Genomic DNA, 11789 nt, shown 5'->3' on the forward strand with positions numbered 1-11789 from the left:
CCTACTTCATTGAATCTAAGATCATCATTTACACAAATCATGCGGCACTCAAGTATCTTCTTTCTAAGAATGATGCTAAGCCCCGCCTGATAAGATGGATCCTCCTACTCCAAGAATTTGATTTGGAAATAAAAGATGAAAAGGGAGTAGAGAACGTAGTGGCTGACCACTTTCCCACCTTGATCTTTTCGATTCCCTTGAGGCGACACACATAAATGACATGTTCCCTAATGAACAATTGTTCAAAGTCTCTCATTCACCTTGGTTTACAGATATTACTAATTATCTTGTTATAGGTTTCACGCCAACACATTAGATGCGCAAGATAAGAAGAAATTCTTTACCGAGGTACGCAAATTCTTTTGGGACAATCCATATTTGTTTAAATATTGCCCAGACCAAATATTAAGGAGATGTGTACCAGACAATGAACACCAGAGTGTCATCTCCTTTTATCATTCTCAGGCCAAGGGCAAGGGCATGTTCCCTTTCTACTATATAACCAATGCCCTACTCAGGCCTATAATTCCTCAGCCTTGGAGGAGACACCCAAAGTGGATAGTTTACCGAATGATAGTGGCGGATAAGAAAGAATGGATGTGTCCACCATCGCATCGAACAGTAAGATGTATGAACAGGCTGATTATTGCCAAGGCGGATGAAATGAGAGTTGACACGCATAATCAATAATTGTTTCTATATAAGTGCCCAGTTATATGGACCCACCCCATAACTCATTATGCGGATCACGACTCCACAGTCTTCTAACACTGTTTGGTCATAGTCGATGTTGAGTGTCAAATACTGTATATTTTCCCCTATTTATATATTGGTTTTATGAACATGATGATGGTTAATGGGTATATTTTATACATGTTTGTAATGCGAGGTGAGTTTAAGAGCTTGGATTGAAAAGAATGTTAAAAGCATGGATTTGATGCTCAAGAATCACCAAGGCAAGGGCTGGATCTTAGAAGACCAAGATTGAAGATTTCAAGACCCAAAGATTCAAGAAAACTAAGTGGAGAAAGAAGAAAATCGGAAGTACAAAGTGCAGAAATTAGTGCAGAAATTCACAAAATCTAAACTTCTATGTCATTGAAGGCTGTTAGATGACATCGAAGCTAGTCTTCAAAGACATCGACCACCGGTAGATTACATCGAAGAATTACATGAAAATCAAGTTTTATTGTTGGACAATTGGATGCATTTCTCGATGACATCGAACTCCGGTCGATGACATCGAAACCAGTGTTCAATGACATCGAAGAATTACATGAAAATTGAGTTTAGTTGCTGGAAAAATTAGATACATTCCTCGATGACATCGAAGGTTGTTCGATGACATCGAAGCATTACACAGATTTTACGCAGACCACGTAAATTTGAGGCTGTTTTGCAAAATTAGACAGACAAGGCTATAAATATGGGTTTCTTAAGGACTTCTAGGGATATCTAAGGTTACAAGGAGCAGAGCCAAAGGGTGGAGCAGCCTCCCAAGAGTTTTTCCTCATTCTTTATTTATTTTTAATGCTGTCTTTTAAGGTTTTAAATCCGATCATGTCTATGGTAGGCTAAATCTCTTAGCTAGAGCTAAGAGGTGAAGCTTGTAGCGTGTTTAGATGATTTTCTTGCTGTGATTCCTGTTCTTAATGAATATCATTGATTTCTAGTTTGATATTAAAGGAATATTTTTAATTTTCTATGATTTATTGTGACTCAAATTACAAAAGATGTCGTGATAGCTTTCGATAACTTCTTTTCCTGTTTTGAGATTATGAGATTGGTAAATCTTGTTGTTCACCATTGTCTCCTGGGCATGGTAGGGTGATGGAATCCCTTTTAATCATCACAATTCTCCTCCATTGAGAATTAAGCCAATAAAAGTTCAGATTTGATTTAATTATTTTATCTTCCAAATGGATAGGATAGGACTCTAATTCCAATTATGCCTCTTGAATCAAAGTAAGGTAACATCCTGATAGTTAAACTGGATCCTTGGCACCCTAGTTCCCATCTTTCAATTGATAGTTTTAATCAACATTAATCACAATTACTCTCTTTTATTCCAAATTTAGATTTAGATCTTATTCTAGTTCTAGTTCTAATTATTTCAGAATACGTACAAGTTTAGTCCCTGTGGATTCGACCTCGGTCTTACCAAGTTATTATTGCATAGCGACCCTACACTTGGGGTTGTGAACAAGTTTTTGGTGTCGTTGCCGGGGACTACAGCTACATTTTTTTTGGAATTGATTGGTATTAGAATTAGGTTAAGATTAGGGTTTATTTTTCTATTATGTTTTTAGGTTAGGATTTTTTCTAAAATTGTTTTTAGAAACTTTATTCTCTGTTTTGTAGGATCTTAACCTCGCAACTCTTATCTGGTAACTTCGTTCTAACTCTCTCTTTATTTTAGATTTCTTATTTGTTTTACTTTTCAATTTTTAGATCCTAGGTTAGATTCTGAATTTGAGGGTTGAGAGTGTTTCATGCCCAAATGGGTCCGTGACGACACCCTTTATCTCTTAAGTGAAGGAGGATTAGTTAAAGGGTTGTCATTCCATCACGGGATTAGACACTACTTGAGATCTTCTTAGTCGATAGAAGTGATGGCTACAAATCAACCTTAACCTTAACCTTAACCTCCATGTGAGGAAGTTCAAGATAAAAATGAGGTGCATAATGCACCCCCGCCTCCTACTCTACGAGATTATTTACAATCGGCAGGGGTGAGTACACCTTACTGCATGATATTTCCATTGAATGTAGGAACTATGGATATTAAACTAGGGGTAATTCAACTCCTCCTTAAATTTCATGGACTAGAATCTAAAATTTCATACTTGCATATGAAAGAGTTTGATGAGATCATATCTACATTGCACTTCCCAAACGTGTCTGAGGACACAGTTAGACTGAAATTGTTTCCTTTCTCTTTGAAAGAAAAGGCTAAGTCATGGTTACATTCCTTAAGACCAAGGTCCATTGGAACATGGGCCGAGATGACAAAGGAGTTCCTTAAAAAGTTTTTCCCCTATCATAAAACAAATACCTTTAGGAAAGCAATCATGAATTTTGTGCAAAAAGAGGATAAGACCTTCTTTTAATGTTGGAAGCGATTTAAGGATCTCATTAATTCATGTCCACAATATGGCTACAAAACATGGCGTATAACAAGCATTTTCTATGAGGGATTGACCTCACCCATGTGCCAATTTGTGAAGATGATGTGTAATGGGGAATTCATGAACAAGGAAGCCGATGATGCATGGGATTATTTTGATAAACTTGCTAAAAACGCACAATCATGGGATACCTTCTCAAAAACCACCACTTCTAAGCCTACTTAATCAAAGGAAAGGGGAGGAACTTATGTTTTAAAAGAGGAAGATGATATAAATGCAAGAATGTCCAAACTCACAAGAAAAATCGAGGCCATAGAACTTAAGAAGGTAGAACCCGAAAAGGCTGCGGAAGTTGTTTGTGGTATTTATACTTATAACGTACATACAACTGAGAAATGCCCAACAATTCTTGCTTTTCAAGAGATATTAAATGAGCAATCAAATGTCGTAAACAACTACTAAAGACCTTTCAGAAGACCCACCTCAAATACATACAACTCCAGCTAGAAGAACCACCCAAATTTCAGTTGGAGGAATGGACAAACGGCTAACCCACAAGAGGGCCTCACGCAATTCTTAAATCAAAAGAAGCCTCAAGAGGATACGGTTCAAAAGTTCATGTAAAACCAAGAGCTATTCAACCAAAATACGGTGCAAGCATTTTAGCATCTCAAATCAACAATGGGAATGTTTGCAACATCAATTCAAAAGATTGAGTCACACTTAGTGAATAAGGAGAAAGGGATGCTTCTAGCTCAACCTCTCCCCAATCTAAAACTGCAATATGAAATAAGTAACTCGAGCTCTTTAAATCAGATGGAGTGGGCTAAGTCTATCACCACTCTTAGGAGTGAGAAGATAATTGACAAATCTATTCCAGTAAGGGCTGAAAGTCCTAAGGACCTGGTAATAGATGAGAATGATAGACCTAGCATTGCTCCACATGGGTTAGAACCGGAACCTCAAAGTAAGTCAATTGTGTCATTCCCTCAACAATTGAATGCACCAAAACCTCTCTCTAACTCTCTATTGGAGCATAAAAATTATGAAGGGGAGAAAGATTCCAGATTGAAAGATGGATATAGAATGAAAGGGATGGATGGAAGAATAGTTTAGTCAGTTGTACGAGCCGCGTAACAATGAAGCTCCGTTACGCGAGTCGAGCAACCAAAAGGCATCATTGCGCGGATCGCGCAACCAAGGAAGTCCGTTGCATGGGTCGCGCAACCAGTAAACACTGTTGCACGAATCACGTAATCAACAAAAGAAAGGCGTTGTGATGAATGGCCTTCTCTACATGCAAAATAGGTCTAAGGGCACAAGAATTGAGGATTGGCACGTGTGAAAAAACCTATAAATACCCCATTCCCCCTCTCATTTTAGGGATCGAAGATTTCAGAGAATAGAGTAGAGCAATTGAAGGTAAAGAGCAGAGAGAAGGCTCGATTTCGCGGATCACGCAACGTGTCTATCCATTGCACAGATCGCGCAACATCTCTTTCGGGTTGCGCGGATCGCGCAACACATTTATGGGTTGCGCGGGTCGCACAACAGGCTCATGATTCAGCCAAGCATAATGTGGGAATTGCAAGGAGCATTCAAGTCCAGCCTTCATCTCTACAAGTTCTTCTTTGGAAAGAAGAAATTTCTCCTAAGTATTGGGAGATCATCGAAATAGCGTCTGAATGCTGCCGAAATTTCTATCTTATTGAAGATCGGCTGATCAATTCAGCAATTCCTCCTAAGTATTAAGAGATGGCTAAAATAGCGTCGAGATGCTGCCGGATTTAAGATTGGACATATAAAACTTGCTAATTGTAACTTGTTATTTTTGACCTATCTTAGAATCAAGGGATATTAAAGGGATGTAAATGAATTCAGCAATAATAATATGATGATTGATCCATGTTCATTCTCTTTGTTATACTCAAATAAGATAATCTCCCAAATAGAACACATTTGTTTTCTTGTCGAAACAAAATGGCGACTCTGCTGGGGAATATGTTCTTATTTGATATTAACATTGGGATAATTATGGAGCTTTCATTATGTTTTGTCATCTTTTCGATGCCAAAATGGTGACTCTCAATGGGAACATCCTCCCCCTTCATCTCTAAGATAGGTTATCTGGTTAACCAAATACTAATTACAGTTGTGTTTCATACTAGGAAGTTTCTAAATCCAACTACGAAGTACAACCAATGGCAATTTCTGCAAGGAAAGTGAGCTTCCGCTTCACTCCAACTAGATTCGTAATAGAATACATACTGGATGGAACTTCAGAATACATAGCTCGAATGACAGTTGGGGTTGTATCTGCTTCACCTCAACCGCTGGAAGGCGATAAAGGATGGACCGTCGTAACGTCTCGTAGGATGAAAATACAAAATTCAAGAAGCCCTAGAACGAATTTGTCTTCATCGAGAGTCAGAGGGCCAGTAACGCGCAATGTAGCTAGGAAAAATCCTGAGCTCGCCCCTCCTGCGATACTGAATAAGTGATTCTGCAATTCGCGTCACGTGACTTCCCAGCGTTGATTACTCCATGGGCAGGTGGTCGAAAGAGCAGAAAGACAAGGCATTAATAGCAAGCTCGTCGATGCCCGTGTCACCCCAAGAAAGTTCACTAATGTGTACGTCGCCCCAATCGATCAATAGCACTTGGAGTGTACAGAAGTTGAACGACACTGCTTCCTCTCCTCTCCGCCTAAGACCTATTACACTGACATATTCCGGCTCCACTCCAATTACAACTGCGTCGAAGAGTGGAGAGGCCACAATATATATGGCTAGGACAAACAAGATGATATGCGGACTACAGAAGAGCGTGTGAATGCAATGGCGGAAACACAAAGGACATTAATAGAAGAGTGCAAGCACCTTAGGGAAGCCTTGGCGACCCTGGCACATAATGTAGCTCAGATAGTAGCTCCGCCAATGAATGAACAAGAAAACCAACCCGCATGCTCTCAACCACAAGGAGCGGGATCGAGAGGGTCTATCCCATCCACGAGAACCATGACACAAGATGAAGTGAGGCAAGTCATCGAAGAAGTTGTCAGAATAGAAAGAGAACGCAAAAATATGGGCCATTTTAGATACCAAACGCCATACCCAAGGAGGTAGAAGATATACCCTTTCTAGCCAATTTCAAGCAGCCAGACTTTCAAAAGTTCAATGGAGAGGGATCACCAGAAGAACATTTAATGTATTTCATTATCAGTATGGGAAATTTCTCTACGATACCGTAGTATTGCTTACGATTGTTCGAGTCCTCACTGATGCACAAGGCATTTCGATGGTACTCCAGTCTAGCCCCGGGATCCATACGTACTTGGGAGCAAATGCAGGACACTTTCATTTCAAATTTCTTCTCCTCAGAACGAGATGTTAGTATTACAGAATTGGCCTCTGTGCAGCAAAAAGAAGGAGAACTGGTAGAAAAGTTCATAGACAGGTAGAAGACATTAGGAGCCGCGTGTAAACAATTGCCAGAAGAAAAGGAACAAGTCAAAATGTGTTTGAATTCCATGGAAACAGGAATCGAGTTCGGACTCACCAGTGCCGATATCAGGACTTTCCGTGACTTGGCTACCAAGGCTCATGCTCTGGAATTAATGATCCATAAGATGCCAGCATTCCACCATGAAACAGCTAGGAGAATATCCAGCAGAATGGCCGTAAACACCATTGACCATGATAAAAGAAGGAAAGACGCTATGGACGTAAAGGAAAAAAGGCTGGAACGAAAAGAAGAATGGAACCAATCAAGAAATAGATATAGCGGGAAGAGGTCTTGGATGCTCAATTCTCATGAGGGATTCACATTCGATAAAGAAGATATCATTCCAATGATGACCCAACTGTTGAAGGCCAGCACGCTTGAATTACCAGAACCCAAACACCCTAAAGATGTGACAAAAACCAGAGAGAGAGACTTTTGTCGCTATCATCATCTGGTGGGACATCCAACAAAAAACTGCTATACATTGAAGTGCATAATACAGTGAATGATGGATAGAGGAGAAATAGTAATTGGAAAAGAGAAGGAAAGAGGTGCAATGGCTATGATGAATATGTCCACGATCCGAGAAAGGATTCAGGGTATGAAAGAGAAAGGAGATAGTGATACAACGAAAAAGGTAGCAATAATCATGCTAAGATTAGGAAAGAAAATGATAAGCCTAGCAAAGCAAATGTCCGGTCTCACAAGAAAAGAATTCGTTGAAAACCAAAGCAATGTTGATAAAGAAGAGGAAAAGAGCGAGGCAGTAAAGGTGACCTATGATGTGGTAAGCCATTTGAAGGGCATACCGGCTCGATTAAACATCTATGACGCTCTCAAATTGTCAGAAGAGTCCCGACAGAATTTAGTTCAAGCATTGTCCAATCACGATGTCAGGGAAACCTTATTAGCAGAGTTAGAACGCAAAGAGCACGGGGAGCAAGAGAATTGCCTCTCAATCATCTCCTTTTCTGATGATGATTTGATCTGTGAAGAAGAGCACAATAGGCCACTGATGATAGAAGGCCACATACACGGGAAGAAGGTCAAGCGGATTTATGATAGATAATGGGTCCGCTGTAAACCTTTTACCGCTCTCAATGTTGGGAAAATTAGGGTATCGTAGCTCGGACTTACGCCCTAGTGGAATGATGATATAAGGCTTTAATCAAGATGGGCAACGTGCACTCGGTAAGATTATAGTGATACTGGAAGTAAGAGAATTAAAAACTAATGTTGTGTGCCATGTTATAAATGCTGTGACAATGTACAATCTTCTGTTAGGAAGGCCCTGGATACATCAGTACAACATTATACCTTCTACCCTGCATCAATGTTTTAAGTATTGTAAAAATGGGATGCAGTATAAAGTAAAGGCTGATGCGAAGCCGTATACAGAAGCCAAGTCTTTCTTCACGGACGCAGCTACTATAAAGGATTTGCTAAAAAGGATAAAGAGAATGATGAAAGCAGAGTCCTGAGGGACATCCCAGTAAATGAGGTTGAAGAAGAAAGGGCAGAATCGTCCAAGACCGCAGAAACAAAGAAGAAATTCTACTTTGTTCCGAAACGTCTGAGACAACCAGGGCAGCCACCGTTAACCTTGTTATCTCACGAGCAATTGAGAATTTTGCAATCCAATTATATAATGTCATTGCCGCATATTGAAAGGAATAAACCATTTCTGATCACTCCAGGAAGATTTCAAGTTAAGGCCAGCGCAAAGCATCAGGAATCAATAGAATTTTACGCCACAGAAGAAGCAAGGGTCGGTGAAGAAACTGAGAGTAACGTATATCACGGTAAGCTTATGCCGCAAGATCTCAAAAAATATAGTTAGGTGAGTTGCTGAAGTGGCAGTTGCGCGGATTGCGCAATGAACAAAGTGTTTCACGAGCGGTGTAACGAGTTGAAATCCTTACGCGACGAAGGAATCGTTGCGCGGATCGCGCAACAAATATCAATTGCGTGAGAAAAAGTTTGAATGTGAACCAAGTTTGAATATTTATAGAAGTTTGGTTCGAGTACCGTTCTCGGGTAGGCGTTGCACGGGTCGCGCGACGGCCTTAAGAGCAACAGAAACTAGAAGGAAAAAAGGGGATTGATCCTGATTCTTTAGTTCAGGAGAACAAAGAACGGATCAAGGGGGCATCTGTTGGAGCATAAAAATTATGAAGGGGAGAAAGATTCAAGATTGAAAGATGAATATAGAATGAAAGGGATGGATGGAAGAACAGTTTAGTCAGTTGCGCGGGACTCATAACAACGAAGCTCCGTTGCGCGAGTCGCGCAACCAAAAGGCATCATTGCGCGGATCACGCAACCAAGGAAGTCCGTTGCACGGGTCGTGTAACCAGTAAACACTGTTGCGCGGATCGCGCAATCAACAAAAGAAAGGTGTTGTGATGAATGGCCTTCTCTACATGCAAAATAGGTCTAAGGGCACGAGAATTGAGGATTGGCACATGTGAAAAAACCTATAAATACCCCATTCCCCCTCTCATTTTGGGGATCGAAGATTTCAGAGAACAGAGTAGAGTGATTGAAGGTAGAGAGCAGAGAGAAGGCTCGGATGCGCGGATCGAGCAACGTGTCTATCCGTTGCGCAGATCGCGCAACATCTCTTTCGGGTTGCGCAGATTGCGCAACACATTTATGGGTTGCTCGGGTCGCACAACAGGCTTATGATTCAGCAAAGCATAATGTGGGAATTGCAGGGAGCGTTCAAGTGCAGCCTTCATCTCCACAAGTTCTTCTTTAGAAAGAAGAAATTCCTCCTAAGTATTAGGAGATGATCGAAATAGCGCCAGAATGCTGCTGAAATTTCTATCTTATTGAAATTGGTTGATCAATTCAGCAATTCCTCCCAAGTATTAGGAGATGGTTAAAATAGTGTAACGACCTTGGAAATTTTTGTGCTAATCTTTCCTTAAGTAGTTGTTTTTGGGGTAATTAGCGCTATACTTGATTGCTTGTGAAATTCGCATCAATCACTTTAAATTTGATCTGCATGACTCTAAACTTATAGATTAGTTAGCGCTACGTTACTTTGAAATCTGGGATCCATCGCTAAATCTAGTTGTTCTGAGAAATTTTTGAAAGATCTGGATCGGACCTGGACCGCGCGTCGAAAGTCCGATAGCGATGATCTTAGGCAGTTGCGGTCACCGAGTTGGGCTTGACCATCACCTCGAAAATCAAGTCCATGTGATGTTCTGGATCGATTTGATTGAGTTCGGAGTGAAGAGAGTGAGAACGGTTGGATTTTTATTAAGTTTTTATGAAATCTGAGTCGTGTCGCTTGCGCAACGATTTTAAGCTATCTGACCGTTGGATTCTGACCCAATTTCACCCTCTGATCAGGGAAGGTGGCCCAGACATATCCTTGTGCTTGTGGACCTGATCGAGATTCCGTGACCGTTGAATTGAGTGTGGTCCGCCATGGCTGATCTGAAGAGACGGTCGGTATGAAAACTCAGCCTGACCTAGATCCATGGTCAATGAGCTTAAGTCCGACCTTTCGTGGTTATAGGCCCACCAGAAGTGCTTCGTTGGATCGTAAGAGGCGGGTTTTGGTTATAACCTAGGTATACCTTGTCCCTGGGGTTATTTCCATCAAATATAGGCCTATTTATAGTCCTTAAACCCTAGCCCTCTTTTCCATACGAATTTCTCTAACCCTAGCTTGGAAAGAGAGTGGAAAAGAGAGAGAAAGTGAGAGAGATAAGTTGGTGAATCATCTTGGATTCTTCTTTATTCTTCTTCATCTTTGAACCTTCACTTTGAATCGTTATTTTGACGGTTCTGAGTTCACTTTGGGGTAAGTTAACCTAACCCTAATCTGTGTTAGAGCTTAGATTAGTCTTGGTGTTGTCGTATCTCATTTCTATTCTTGTTTTAGGGTATTCTATCGCCGTTGACGAAGACAACTCGTCTAAATCAGTTCGGCGTTTCTTTCCTTGCTTAAGGTGCGGACTTTAAGTGTATAGGTTATGTTTTTCAAGGCTTTCAATGCCAGTGAATGATTTATTCTTGTTATGGATGAGATTCTGCATGCCAAATGTTGTGTTACGCTGCTTTCCTGTTATGCATGTGTTATATTGAGATTTGTGTATTCTGTGTATTTTTAAAGTACCGTATACGTATAAAATATGCACCTGTGGTTGCCATGATTATTTGTCATGTATGTATGCTAGATGCATGTATGACAACTCCTTGGTAAAAGGAATTGTCTAAATGCATGTATTTCAACATACGTCATGTATGTTGTTCCATGTATGCTAAGTGTTTGTAGAAATGCATGAATGATCTAAAGTGTAATTTATTACACTAATTGCGGGCGTTGAGAAGTGATTCTCAACACTCCTATTGATGCGCATGATTTCCTTTATGCAAGTTACATTCCATGTTATTTAAATTCAAGCATTACCTATGCTTACATTTATGTTAAGTTGATATTCCTCAAGTGCTTATGTACCATGATTTAAGTTGTTGTTCCATTACTGTTTTACAATCCATATGAGTATCTGTGGTAGTGCAAGGTGTTTGGGACTATGCCTTAGTCCAGGAAATCGATAATTGACCCTATGTTCGTGGCTGAGATTGCTTTCGCCATGTAGGACGTATTAGATGAACCCGAGCCGTATTAGAGTTGTCGGCAGTGGTTTGGCCACGTGGAGTATTTACGCACTCTATGTCGCTCAACCCAACGTGCGCTCGTGCTAGTAGAGTTCGTCAAGTAACCCGATTGTCCGATGTATGTTCACCATGTATGGACGCTACTGCTTGAATCTAGGGTACCGAACTTACCAATGAAATCCTATTAACCATGGTACCTTGATCCGCTAAGACTCATGAGCCGGACATGGTGGTATGGGACACCGTGGTCGAGCTGTCGGCCTACGCTGGGGTGACGAGCCTCCCCGTAGTGACCAGTGAGCAACTGAACTAGTGAGCCGATTATGGTGGTATGGGATACTATATTCGTGCTGTCGGCCTACATTGATTGGTGACGAGCCCTTTGTAGTGACCTCGAGCATACCTGGATACCGCAATGAGGTGACGAGCTGAACTATGGTAATAAATGTATGAAAGGCGTGCATTGATTGGTGACGAGCCCTTTGCTACGACCTCAAATATATGATCGTATGAAATGTC

At 40.8% G+C, this 11789-nt stretch overlaps 1 non-coding gene across 1 annotated transcript; it reads right to left on the minus strand.

Moving 5' to 3' along the window:
* Positions 1–3052: 3052 nt before the first annotated feature.
* Positions 3053–3160, minus strand: LOC131241778 (small nucleolar RNA R71). Its single transcript, XR_009169344.1, has one exon. It is a non-coding gene; the product is annotated as a small nucleolar RNA R71 (small nucleolar RNA).
* Between the last annotated feature and the right edge of the window lie 8629 nt (positions 3161–11789).

This window comes from Magnolia sinica, chromosome 3 (genome assembly GCF_029962835.1).
Source record: "Magnolia sinica isolate HGM2019 chromosome 3, MsV1, whole genome shotgun sequence".
Taxonomy (NCBI): Eukaryota; Viridiplantae; Streptophyta; class Magnoliopsida; order Magnoliales; family Magnoliaceae; genus Magnolia; species Magnolia sinica.